The sequence below is a fragment of the Anoplophora glabripennis genome, unplaced genomic scaffold (assembly GCF_000390285.2).
Source record: "Anoplophora glabripennis isolate ALB-LARVAE unplaced genomic scaffold, Agla_2.0 scaffold135, whole genome shotgun sequence".
NCBI lineage: Eukaryota > Metazoa > Arthropoda > Insecta > Coleoptera > Cerambycidae > Anoplophora > Anoplophora glabripennis.
Genome location: NW_019416236.1, coordinates 940,206 through 953,651, shown reverse-complemented (window position 1 = coordinate 953,651; position 13,446 = coordinate 940,206).

The window sequence follows — 13,446 nt, the reverse complement described above, 5'->3', positions numbered from 1 at the left end:
CCTAAAATGCTACAAACTTACAATCTACCTACTTATTAATATTAACATTAGCATTTATGGTAAAGCCGCAATTTGATGCCAAAGGATTATTGGATTCATTTTGCGATTGTGGTAAATTTATAGAACAGGTTGCCGTTGCCCCTTTGTATCTTTTTAGCAATATCAATTTTGCTGGAAATTGACTCTTCTGCCACGGTAGATGACTTCCATCCACTGTGGCGTTTGAGTATTGTAATATCCCCTCCTGCATTGGCCAAGAGAGTTGGAGATGCGCGACGCAAGCCATGCCCTGTACATAAATTAGAATCTGCCAAGCCCAAAAATCACATTAAGGATTTTTGATAGCTTATTAATACCATTACATTGACGTGTGCATTTTCTTTTTTGAAGATTGCTAAAGAACCTTTTATGCTGCACATTTTGAGGGGCAGCTTAGAATATTTTATAATTAATTCAATTGGATTAACACAAAATCCTTCATTTAACACATCGAAGTTTCTTGGTTTGTTCGTTTTAGTAGGTATTTGAAATCATGATGTGGATATACTGCCCTTTGTCCTCTATATTGTCTATACTTAGATGGGTTAATTCCTCGCAACGGCAAGCGCCAAAAACTCCTAATATCAACGCCATCTAAAAACAACAAATTTAATAAATATAACTCTACCTTATTCATAAGATGATCTTCGTCTAGGGCTTCACGCAAAAATTGTTCGATTTGTTCTCTTTCTAAGAACTTGGATTTCTTTGGTTGAAAATGTTTGTGCTTAGACTTTAGAAATGCCACCAGTCTTCCGAATTTAGAAATTTCAATGTTTTTGTAAACTCTCAAAGTTGACTTCAACATGGAATATTTAGTCCACAGTATGGATGGAGCTAATTTCTCACTTAAATTGAAAAAAATAAACTAGCAAGACATCGTCATTTACGCCTTTCACCCCTTCTTTGATTTTCCAATCTTGAAAGTCCTTCAGTTCTTTGTTGTATACAGGGTGTATTTAAATGGAGGGGCACAAATGATATCAGAGATTCCTTGGGTGAAAATAAGTCGATTTAACCTAACATACCTATATCCCAAGTCGCACAATAAAAAAGATAGAGGGTGTCAAAATGAAAAATAAAAAATGGTTTTTCCTTAATAATTTCTTTAATTTTAGTCAGAAATGTTTCAAATTTTCAACAGAGAGGCTTTTTAATGATGGGAAAAATAATATAATAATGATTTTTGAGTGTCGAGTGCGAGGCGCCCTCTGCAGGCAATGTTATGCATTGAATATGTAGTAACTTTTTTGCCAACCCCCGTATACAGCTTTCAGTAACAAAATAGGAAATATTGGACTTTTTTGAACAAAAAAGGTATACTTATTGAAAATGTGTAAAGCCAACTGTTGAGGAGATATTTTTAATTTCATAAATTAGTGTTAAGGATTTATACCTCCACGAATACCAAGGCACAAACAGATACTTTTGTTAATACAGAACGCATTGCCTTGCAGTACTTATTAGTTGTGTATCTGTAGTTAAAACCAAAGGAGGGCTCAGGAATCAACTGAGACAACATTATTTTTACTGTTTTAAATTTACTTTACTTTTCTTTGAGTATTATTTTAGCATGTGTGAAGACACTTGTTGCATAATTTCTATTTAATTGGTTTTTCGGTGTATTTATTAAAAAACACATTTTCTTGTGCATGTGAAATTATTTAAACGCTGCATTAAAGAAATCTCATATGAAATAACAGTTCAGGTAAAAAAATATTGCAAAATACTTATTTATTGTTCTTTAATAATAATTATTAAAAAAAAGAGCAAAACAACTAAAACCAAGAGTCACTTAACAACAGTCAATAGATAATTTAAGAGAAACAATTGGCTGACAATAAAAGAAAACAAGATTTTTTAATGGATATATGAAGTAATTTCCATTTTCCTGCAACATATCGACATACCTACTCGTCATAAGTATTATTTTATTCAATTCCAAAACTATTTAATATCTAGGACGCAGGTAAATAGTGACTAAAATCAATTAACACTTTAAACTAACACTTCAAAATTGTAATTTACGAGTATTATCAAATGACATTTACCTACTCGATTTTTTTATTTATTTAAGCAACTCGAACCTTGGAATTCGTGGAGGTATAAATCCGTAACACTAATTTATGAAATTAAAAATATCTCCTCAACGGTTGGCTTTAGCCATTTTCAATAAGTATATCTTTTTTGTTCAAAAAAGTCCAATATTTCATATTTTGTTACTAAAAGCTGTATACGGGGGTTGGCAAAAAAGTTACTACATATTCAATGCATAACGTTGCCTGCAGAGGGCGCCTCGTACTCGACACTCAAAAATCATTATTATATTATTTTTCCCATCATTAAAAAACCTCTCTGTTGAAAATTTGAAACATTTCTGACTAAAATTATAGAAATTATTAAGGAAAAACCATTTTTTATTTTTCACTTTGACACCCTGTATCTTTTTTATTATACGACTTGGGATATAGGTATATTAGGTTAAATGAACTTATTTTCACCCAAGGAATCTCTGGTATTATTTGTGCCCCTCCATTTAAATACACCCTGTATAGATTTTGATTTCTCCGGAATGATGCCTGCAGTAGCTGCATTATCTTTTTCTAAAATTTCAGATGGAATTTGCTCATTTTCCATTTTTTAGTCTTGGTTTTAGGCTTTCAACGTGATTTCAACTCAAAAAATATTGTTTGTTTTCTGACAACCCTTGGTTACAGACACAATTTAGGTTGACACTCGCATCCTTTGTAATATTTAAAACTACATTCATTTAGTTAAATTCATAGATTTAATAGTATATACTATATTAGATCTATGGTTAAATTACTTTTTCTAACATTGACAATTTGAAATTTTAAGTTACTTTTATTTATTATTTGTTAGGGATGCTGTCTATGGGAGTGCGGCCCTGTTTGCCGCATCCATAAATATATAGACTGTTTATGTTAATGTCAAGTAGTGTAGAGACTAGAAAGAGTTAGTTACGAATAAGGGATTTTTGAATGGGGACTCGCTTGTTGACTTGCTTGACGACTGGTCGAGTATTGTATGTTCAATCTGAATACATCCTATTTTTGAAGTAATTGTTTCGACTTTTAATCCTTAATTATCCTAACAAAGGCAGCGGTGGGATATACTCCAAGGCGCTTCCTGATAGTGTTGTGTACTTTGTGCTGGTTTTGTGACCTAATTTGGTGAGCTAATTAGGCGTGACCCCAGTTTTTGGTTTTGTGTGTTTGTGTGACAATGGGTCGTTCTTCAAAACGTAAACAGCAGTCTCGACGTCACTCAACACCTTCCCGATCCTCCAGCTCGTCGCCTAGTTTGACGCCGCCTCCACGTGACACGAACAAAAGTACCCGAGGGTTGGTCAAAAGGTTAAAAAGGGAATTACAAGAATTACGACAAACTGTAAGTACACAAAGTGTTGTTAATGTCGATGAATCTGTAATTCCGTTGTTTGAACCGGGTAAAGACAATGTGCAGAGTGTGACGAGTTGGGTTAACAAAATTGATGAACTAAAAATGTATTATAAATGGACAGACACAACAACTGTTAAGTTAGCTACAAGTAGACTGCGTGGTAACGCGCGCGGGTGGTACGATTCGCTAACCGATTCATGTCTGGATTGGCAGGAAATGAAAAACTTGTTAATTCAAGACACCAATCAGGTTTGGTAAATTACTTGTTGAAGCTGCTTGTTACAGTCCTTTTGCTGGGCAAAATTTGGGTGACTATTGTTATGAGAAAGCCGCCAAACTTAATAAACCACAGCTTGAAATTCCTGAAGGATATGTCGTCGATAGCATAATTGAAGGAATTCAAGACGATAAAGTTTCTATACCTGTAAGGGCTGCTACTTTTCAAACAGTTGGTAGTTTAGCCAATTATTTAAGCACTGTATCTTATGTACCGTCTTTACTTCCTACCACCAGCAGAAGGGATACAGTAAAGCCAAGTACTAGCAAAGCTATCAGTATGCAATATTAAAATAGGGCAATGAAAAAAGAAAAATTAGGCAAACATATTCGTTGTTTTAATTGTGGTGAAAATCACCTAGTACGGGACTGCGTTAAACAACGGCTCGAATATACGATGTGTAAGAGGTTAGGACACTCGCAGCTCAGTGTCAGAAAAAGAAAAATAAACAAGTTAACGAAATTGCGTTGAAAGAGTATGTCGAAAATATGTTTAATAAGACAGTCCTCATACATGGCCATAAAGTATACTGTTTATTAGACAGCGGCAGTGAATGTTCTATTATCAAACTATCGGTCGCCCGCCGCATACACTTAGATATACAAACCTAAAACGTTATCGTGTTAAAATGTTTTATGGGTTATAAGGTTTCAAGTAATTTAGAAGCTCGGATAGAAGAGGTTATTGTTAATGTTATATTAATTGTATTAGATGATCGTTGTCTCAAACATGATTTAATCGTCGGAAGAGACTTTTTAACTAATGAAAATGTAATCATGGTTAAAGGTAAAAAATAAACTCTCATTGGGAAGCCTTCCATCTTTAAACGTTAATAACTTAGACATTGTAGAACTGGGTGGAAATAAAATTAATCCGGATACAATTAATTTTGGTCACCGTTTGTTAAAAGATCAACAACTGATGGTTGTTAAGTTGCTCCGCGACTATAGACAATCAATGACAATGTATCTCATTTCATTTTAATGATTTAGATAATTCGTTTGAAGAAGGGTTGTCCCATCTAAATTTAGTACTGACTAATTTCAGAGAACATAAATTGACATTAAAATTAAGTAAATGTACAATTTTTAAAAACGACTCGAATATTTGGAGCGTGAAATCAGTAAAGATGGGGTGAGGTCAGGCTTAAGTAAAATAGAAGCCGTCCGAAAAATGAGACATCCTCGAAATGTTAAAAAATCCGACATTTTCTTGGTCTGTCGGGGTATTTCACAAAATTTGTCAGAGATTACGTGCGACTAGTTGAGTCTTTAACTCGCCTGACGAGGAAAAGTATTCCTTGGGCTTGGGCCGCAGAACAAGGAGAAGCAATCTTAAAAGTTAAATCGTTACTTACATCTAGGCCTATATTAAGTATTTTTGATCCGTCCCTAAAAACATAATTGCATGCTGATGCTAGCTCTCTTGGAGTTGGATCTATATTGATCCAGGTTAATAACTCGGGTCAACGGACCGTAGTGGCATATTACAGTAAGCAAACGACAATGGAAAGAAATTATCACTCCTATGAATTGGAGATGATGTTTGTAGTGCTATCATTACGTCACTTCCGAGTTTATTTGCTGGGTATAGAGTTTAAAGTGCTCACCGATTGTAATGCATTGAAGATGACGTTCAGCAAAAAGTCAAATGAAGCATGCTGATCTTTTAAGTCGTGACTTGATCAGAGACACGCCAGAGATTCTACAGGTTGATATTACCGAAGCTGACTGGCTTCTAGCAGTGCAACTACAAGAATATCAAATCACTGCAGTGCGTAACATTTTGGGTGAAAATGTGAAAACTAATGAAACCAAACAGTACTTTAAAAAATTACGAACTAGTTTTCCGCAAGTTAGAAGATGGTCAATCAGCTTGGTTGGTGCCACGTAATGTACGATGGCAAATATGCCGACTGTGTCATGCCGAAATACGAACAACCATTAATGGTCGGATCAGTGAGGAGCAAAAGAAACAAAAAGAGCAGTTTCATAAGCTCCGTACATCTGCTACCAAGTATAAAGTAGGAGACCTGATACTGGTGATTGATTTATGACCTTCACGACTGGTGAATGACTTATCTTTCACGACTGGTGATTGATTTATGATTTTCACGACTGGTGAATTTCACGACTGGTGAATGAGTTATCTTTCACGACTGGTGAATGAGTTATCTTTCACGACTGGTGATTGATTTATGACTTTCACGACTGGTGAATGACTTACTTTCACGACTGGTGATTGATTTATGATTTTCACGACTGATAAATGACTTATCTTTCACAACTGGTGATTGATTCACGATTCTTCATGACTGGTGATTGATTTATGACCTTCACGACTGGTGAATGACTTATATTTCGCGAGTGGTAATATGTTAACGATCTTTCACGACTGGTAATTGATTTATGAACTTCATGACAGGTGAATGACTTATTTTTCACGACTTATGAATGGCTTATCTTTCACGACTGGTGAATGACTTAAATTTCGCGACTGGCGATTGATTTATGATCTTCATGACTGATGAATGACTTATCTTTCATGACTGATTATTGAATTATGACCTTCACGACTAGTGAATGACTTATCTTTCACGACTGGTGAATGACTTATCTTTTTTCGACTGGTGAATGACTTACCTTTCGCGACTGGCGATTGATTTATGATCTTCATGACTGGTGAATGACTTCTCTTTCACGACTGGTGATTGATTCACGATCTTTCACGACTGGTGAATGACTTATCTTTCATGACTGATTATTGAATTATGACTTTCACGACTAGTGAATGACATATCTTTCACGACTGGTGAATGACTTACTTTCACGACTGGTGAAATGATAAAATTTCACGACTGATGAACTAATGTCACTTTTAAATGAATGGCTGTACATTTGTTGAATACCAGAAGTCGGAGTTCTTGAAGATTTTAATACCGATTTTAATATCGTTGTTTTGTTCGCAGAGTAGGACATATTCTGGGACAGAATATTAGAACAGGATGGCCGAATGTTAGGGATGCTGTCTATGGGAGTGCGGCCCTGTTTGCCGCATCCATAAATATATAGACTGTTTATGTTAATGTCAAGTAGTGTAGAGACTAGAAAGAGTTAGTTACGAATAAGGGATTTTTGAATGGGGACTCGCTTGTTGACTTGCTTGACGACTGGTCGAGTATTGTATGTTCAATCTGAATACATCCTATTTTTGAAGTAATTGTTTCGACTTTTAATCCTTAATTATCCTAACATATTAAAACGAAATTCTATGAAAATGTTGGATAAAATTTTTTATGTGTTATGGCATAAAAGTCACTTGGGAAAATTAGCTCTATCGGCCTACGACATCGAGAGCTAAACATTTCCCAGCGTGACTTATAATACCGTAACACACTAATACCATAAACAACGATTATTTTCATAATCAGGGAATGGTATGACATTACATATAACCTCATTAATCAGTTCTGGGTTCTGTCTCAAATCAATGAAATTCGTAAAAAGTTGAGATTATTTGAACTTGAATTGATGAATTATTAGACCTTTGATTTTGTGTTCGCCATTTTTCCCGCACAAAAATTGTGAATTTTGTTTTAACATAAACCACCATCTAAACTGAATGCTCTTCCATAATCTGAGAGTATATCCATCATCTATTATATAAAAATAAAGAAAGAAAATATATTCTCTAACGATAAAGGTAGCCGCTAAAGACTGTGTGATAAAAATGCAAGATTCAATAAGTAAACAATATTTAATTTCATCAATGTAACACTAGAGAATATCCATAAACTATTTGATGTATTATTAGAAGGTTAAACTTTTTTTCTGCTGTGTCATAATGCCTTTGACTAACAAATAACGTTTTATTTAAATGAGAGTAACTTTGTAGGGTGTCGTAAATAGTCATAAAACAAAGCGTCATCTTACAGGCACGTGATGTCATTGAGAAATTATCATATACATACATCTAGAGCTCTGATAATACAAAGATAATTTTGTCATGCTGAAGGCGTGTAGCCGAGAACCTCTACGACAAAATTTTGCATATTTATCACAGACTTCTAAGTATATAGAAGTCTGTGATATTTATCAATGTTCGAGATGTATTCGGTGTGACAACTTTTACTATCTCCTTTCAATTATTATCAATTAAACAGTATTGTTTTTTTACTCATTAAAAGTACATTTTTAACTAAATCACTGGAAATTACTAAATCTGAATTACATTTTTATTAATACAAAATAAATCGACGGCAATCTGACATTTATTGATTTTCGATTCGCTATTGTGTTTCTCTGCTGATAGCACCACATGTATGCTTATTATCGCTTTAATGTTTTAATGATTTGGTGAACGTTGTCACATAACTTGAATTACAGGAATTTGATTGTTTATTATACATAGTAAACAATTTTCATCGAAAAGCAATGTCAGACTGAATACAGCTGGCTTACTGGATTACTTTGCTAATTGGAAGATTTATTTGATTTAACAAACCACTAACTTCATTAAACAAATAATTACACAGCACCAGACAAAAAGTGGGTCCGTAACCCGTTTTCTTTTTGTATCAACACTGGAGAAATGTAATGGTGCTTCCTTGACTGTACAATCAGTGATCGTGAGTTTTTGCGATCAAAATTGTTCGAATGTGGTTAAGTGGTTAAATACTTATGGGGTTATGGTACAATGGTATAATAAATTCCAATATTTTCCAATCACTGATTACTCAAGTCAGTGAAATCCCGAGAAATGCTTTATAGAGGAGTATTTTTTTATGTTAGAGATAAAACACGAACTGATCTGGGAACTCTGTCGGATTCGGATTCAGCAGGGCAAAATACTAATTATATTTTCGTCTGTCCAAGTACAAACTCACTTCTTTTCTGTGACGCTGTATACTATTAGATTATAGGATGACCACCGAGGTATCGGAGATACTTCGTATATGAATTCTATGACTAATTTTAAGCAAAAATGGTTCTACTTACTTTTCCCGAATTTCCAATGGTTTGAAGTTGCCAGGCCGTATGGGTAGTTATAGTAGCTAAATTACATGGTTACGACTAGAGGGCTCCTAGTTGTTGTTCTCCATATTGTTTTTCACCTCATCAAACGCTATACAAATCTTCTCAATGAGGCTTTCCCATTGAATAGGTAAGTCTTCACATGTCGCCACATGAAAAAGTTCAACGGGTTGAGATCCGGAGATCGCGGTGGTCAAACAATGGGACCACCGCAATTTATTCATCAATTTGGATACTTTTCATTGGGGAAATTAGTGACACCTCTTCTATAATGGGACGGAGCACCATTATGTAAAGGGAACATTGTCCTTCTGATTTGAAGAGGTAAAACGTTCTAAAAAAAACAGTACATCTCGCTGCTCAAATTTCCGTCGAAAAGATGTGGTTCGATTACTTCATTATTAACTATTCCAGCCCAAACGTTTACATAGAGTCTTCTCTGAAAATGGGTTTCTTGAATAGCATGAGGGTTTTCGATTGTCCACACATGATCGTTGTGGAAATTGTTGATTCCATCTCTTGGAAAGGTAGATTCGTCACAAAAATGGGTTCTTGAAAGAGTATCTTGCACAGCCGTCCTACTTTTTGCAGTAAGTACAGACATTTTTCTCATACTAGTACCAAGATCATTTTCAACAAGCTCAAACACTTCTGCAGTATTATTTCATCGCATAAGTCAATTTCACAGGTATTCTTTATTTGAATGAATTAAAGGCATAATTTTAACACAAATGAGGCAAAAAATAAAAAAATATCTCTCAATGATGACGATTAATGAATGACAACCAATAATTTTTTTCTAATCCCAACTAAGTTGCTAATTATTAAATTACCTTGTCCTCTAGTTGCAATAATGTAATTTACTCTTTCCCAAGTACCCATACAATTTGGTAACTTCAAACCCCGTTATTTCAAAACCGTTGGGAATTCGGGACAAGTGAATCATTATTCACATACGGATACCTTGGCTATTGTGTAGGTATTGTACCTGATGGTTTTTCTTTGAATTCGACACCTGTCATGTACACGACGTAACCTTGTATAAGTTTAGTTACCTTAAATCTAGTCGGCCTTGTCTAAAATCATTTTGAGTTACAATAATTATGAACATATTTATACTGAATTACCACCAAGTTAAAATTGGTTGTAAAAAATTGCAAGTAATTTTCAAAATTACCATTTTTACGAGGTCCGTTTTTCATATTTTATATGCAAAATTAAATAGCGATATGGAAATTGGTACTTTACGTTAAAAACAATACCAAATTATGTCATATTACGCCGGTAGCATCAACAAAAATCAAACAACTTATTTTGAAGAGGGTCTTGCTTTATACTTTATCAAATGTTCAGTATCTACATTTTTAATTAATTTTTGTTGATAAAATCTATGGATAATGTTTGATTCGTGTAATTTCGTATTATAATCAAAGCTGAAGTGAATAGATGTATGATAGACCAGGTTGTTGAAGAATTCTTTGTACATATACTAGAGAAATTACGCAATTAGCTGATAAATAAGTACCTAAACCTACTTCACTCTAACAATAGGTATATAATTTATAAAATAATTCTCATCATTACGCGGTATTGAAATAAATTTACATTAAATAACATACGAAAGAAACAAGACAGTACAAATAATAATATAGTGGTAGTAATAAAATTATTACAAAAAGGATTAGTAAATATTTTGACTATAAAGTTATCGGAAAAGTAAGGAACCCCAAATTTATTGCCAGATAGTAATTTTTCTTGATAGAAAAACAATAACTGAGCATCGCCTTTCAATATACAGGATATACAGGATGCAATAGCGTCGCTGTGAATAACCTTTAAAGTTGAGTTTTTTCATCACAACAAGCAAAAAAGGAGAAACAATTTTTTCTAGAACCATTTTTTAAGGTCCCTACGATCCTTCAGATATTAGAGCGCCCAAAGGCGATGGGTCTTACTTCTTACCCCGTCAATTTTAAAGATATTTCAATGGAATTTGATATAGGGAAGATTTTAGAGTAATCGAATATGACCTCATTGTTTATCTAAAACATAGAAGTCGCTTTAGTGAACAGTGTTTTGTTTTTTGTTTCTGAAATTTCTTTTGTTAATAGAAATATTAAAAGAAACGCAGATATCTTTTAAAACGCCACTTTGATTGCTTAAGAAAAATATATATTTATTGCATACTTCTAAAATGGCATCGCTTGCAGAGAAAAATAGATTTAAATTGGTCAAAAGATGCCACAGCCACAACCGTACCACATGTCACGTTAATTCTAAGAAAACATTCTAACACAATACTTAAAAAGACAGGGTGTTTCTGAAACATTGCTTTAAATTGAAAAAAAAAATTCACATGAGAGTTTAAACAAATTTAAATCCGTCCCTGGTGCAGCAGTCAGCTATTTCTTTGATATCGAAGCTGCCGCGCGCCGCAGTGCGAAAGCGGTTATGGAGGTGTTGACGGTTTAAATTTTGTGTTCGAAAATGTTGAAATTTATTCAAATCTCTTTTAAAAGTAACAAAAAAATTAAACGAATAAACGAATTACTTACCAATAGACGACATGCTCTACAAAAATTGTTCAAAGTTTCCATGTGCTAATGAACATGTTTCCAAAATTCTTCACCAAAAACAACACACCACACATTCATTGAAAACCGTGGTTGGAACCGAGATTTCTATGCAACGCGAGTATTTGCATCACATCAATAGTCAATGTTGCGAAAATTTAGTATGCCGTCTCTAATAAAGCAGCACTCATCCGTTAAAATCACCTTATCATATGCTATTTGATGTCGAAACCATTGGCAAAATTCCACACGGGGCTGAAAATCATTGTTATTTAATGCCTGAACCCTTCGTACATTATAGGAGTATAATAATTGTTCCCGTAGTACACGCCATACGGTACCGTTAGTTTTATACGTCTGCTAAATAATACTGCAATACACAACGCACGTGCACAAGATGCACAGGGTCGGTTTACATTTATGATTAATTTTCTTAATTAATTTTCTCGAAAACAGAAGTATTTATACCATCAATTGCTTAATAAAAATTCTCTATCACCCCTTTTCAAGGAACGCACTTATTTCTGAAACACTCTGTATAGACTGTGTTACATAAGAAAAATCAGTTAATATTTATATCACTAAAAATGCTTTGATGTAAAAGGCATTGCTGAATTGAGTTTTTTTTTTTGGGAAAACCAATTAATACAATAACAATAACAATGTCTCGAGAAACATTAGCAAATTATATTTAGGTAATTTTCCGATAAACGACGTAGCTGAATTTAATATTTTAACTTGACGATCCTGTACCTATAAGTCAATAAAATGGGGGATACCTAATGTGTACTAGAAAATGAAATCGTTAAAATAAAATGAAACTCATTAATACAGCCTTAAGGGCGCCATATTCTTGAAATAGTGTTTTCCACAACACAAATAATTTCAAACATTTAATAACAGAATAATCTAAAGCTTATCAAATGATTGGAATGTTATGTTATGCCATCTGGGTATTTTCAAAGACGCCGCAGTAAAACGAATATACAGGTGCAAAAACGATCAACCCAAGGTTTTAGGTACCGAAATCTACGAAAATACTTACTTTTTTATAATATATAACTCCACATGTAAATATTCTTATAATATATCTGTACCTCAGAGCTAAACTGTATTAACTCCATTTTTTACGAAAATGGTATTATTTCACAGCCCAACACAGTTTCTTATGCTCTTTCACGTGATAAACAGTAATAACTCCCACTCATGATATTTTCGAAGATAGACAGTGCTAAATAATAATAAGTCCCAACCTGTCTCCAAGCTAGACAATCGTATCTATGTGTATTTAATATTAACCGTGTTTCATTTCTACAGTATTAAGTTCCTTGTTACATCAATTTAGTCCGAGCCAAACAGGTGTATATGTGGAGTTAATATTCTATTAGTTTGACTTCGGAGTATTAACTCCACACATATCAAGATCATGTTGGTTTACTTTAGTATTATATCCACATTCATCATGTGTAGACGTGTTTTTGTAGTGTTGGTGATAACTGGTAAATTATTAGTTATTGAAAAAGTGACTGATGACATGTAAAGGCGACATTTCTGTTTAAAGAATAATAATTACATTTGTTTTTGTTTTTTCTATCCAGTTTATTAAAAATCAAATGTGTTGTTGGTTTATTTAAACTTTAGTTTTTTTATGAATATTATCTGATGTTTATATTTTTAAACATATTTATTGAATGTAGTTTATTTATTGTTTTGTTGTTTGTACTATTTCAATAAAAAAAAAATTAAACTGGTAGTTTTTATCAGTATTATCGCACAATTAGTAAATATTATAATATAAAATCCCTAAATCATGTTTGTGCCAAATAGTCCATATTTTCGAAAAAAAAATACGAATAGAAAATTATTCTTTAAATTACAATATAATATTAAAATAGACGTATAACTTCACATCATATTAATTTTTTTTATCAAGGAGAAGTAAGAGTTCGAAGTTATGAAATGATAAGCAAAATTTAAATCTTTAAATCTCTCTCCTGTAAAATTTCATTTTTGGCACTTAATACAGTTTAGCTCTGAGGTACAGATATACTTGCTTAGTCCTACATATAAAATTATTTATTTTTATTTATAAGTACGTGAA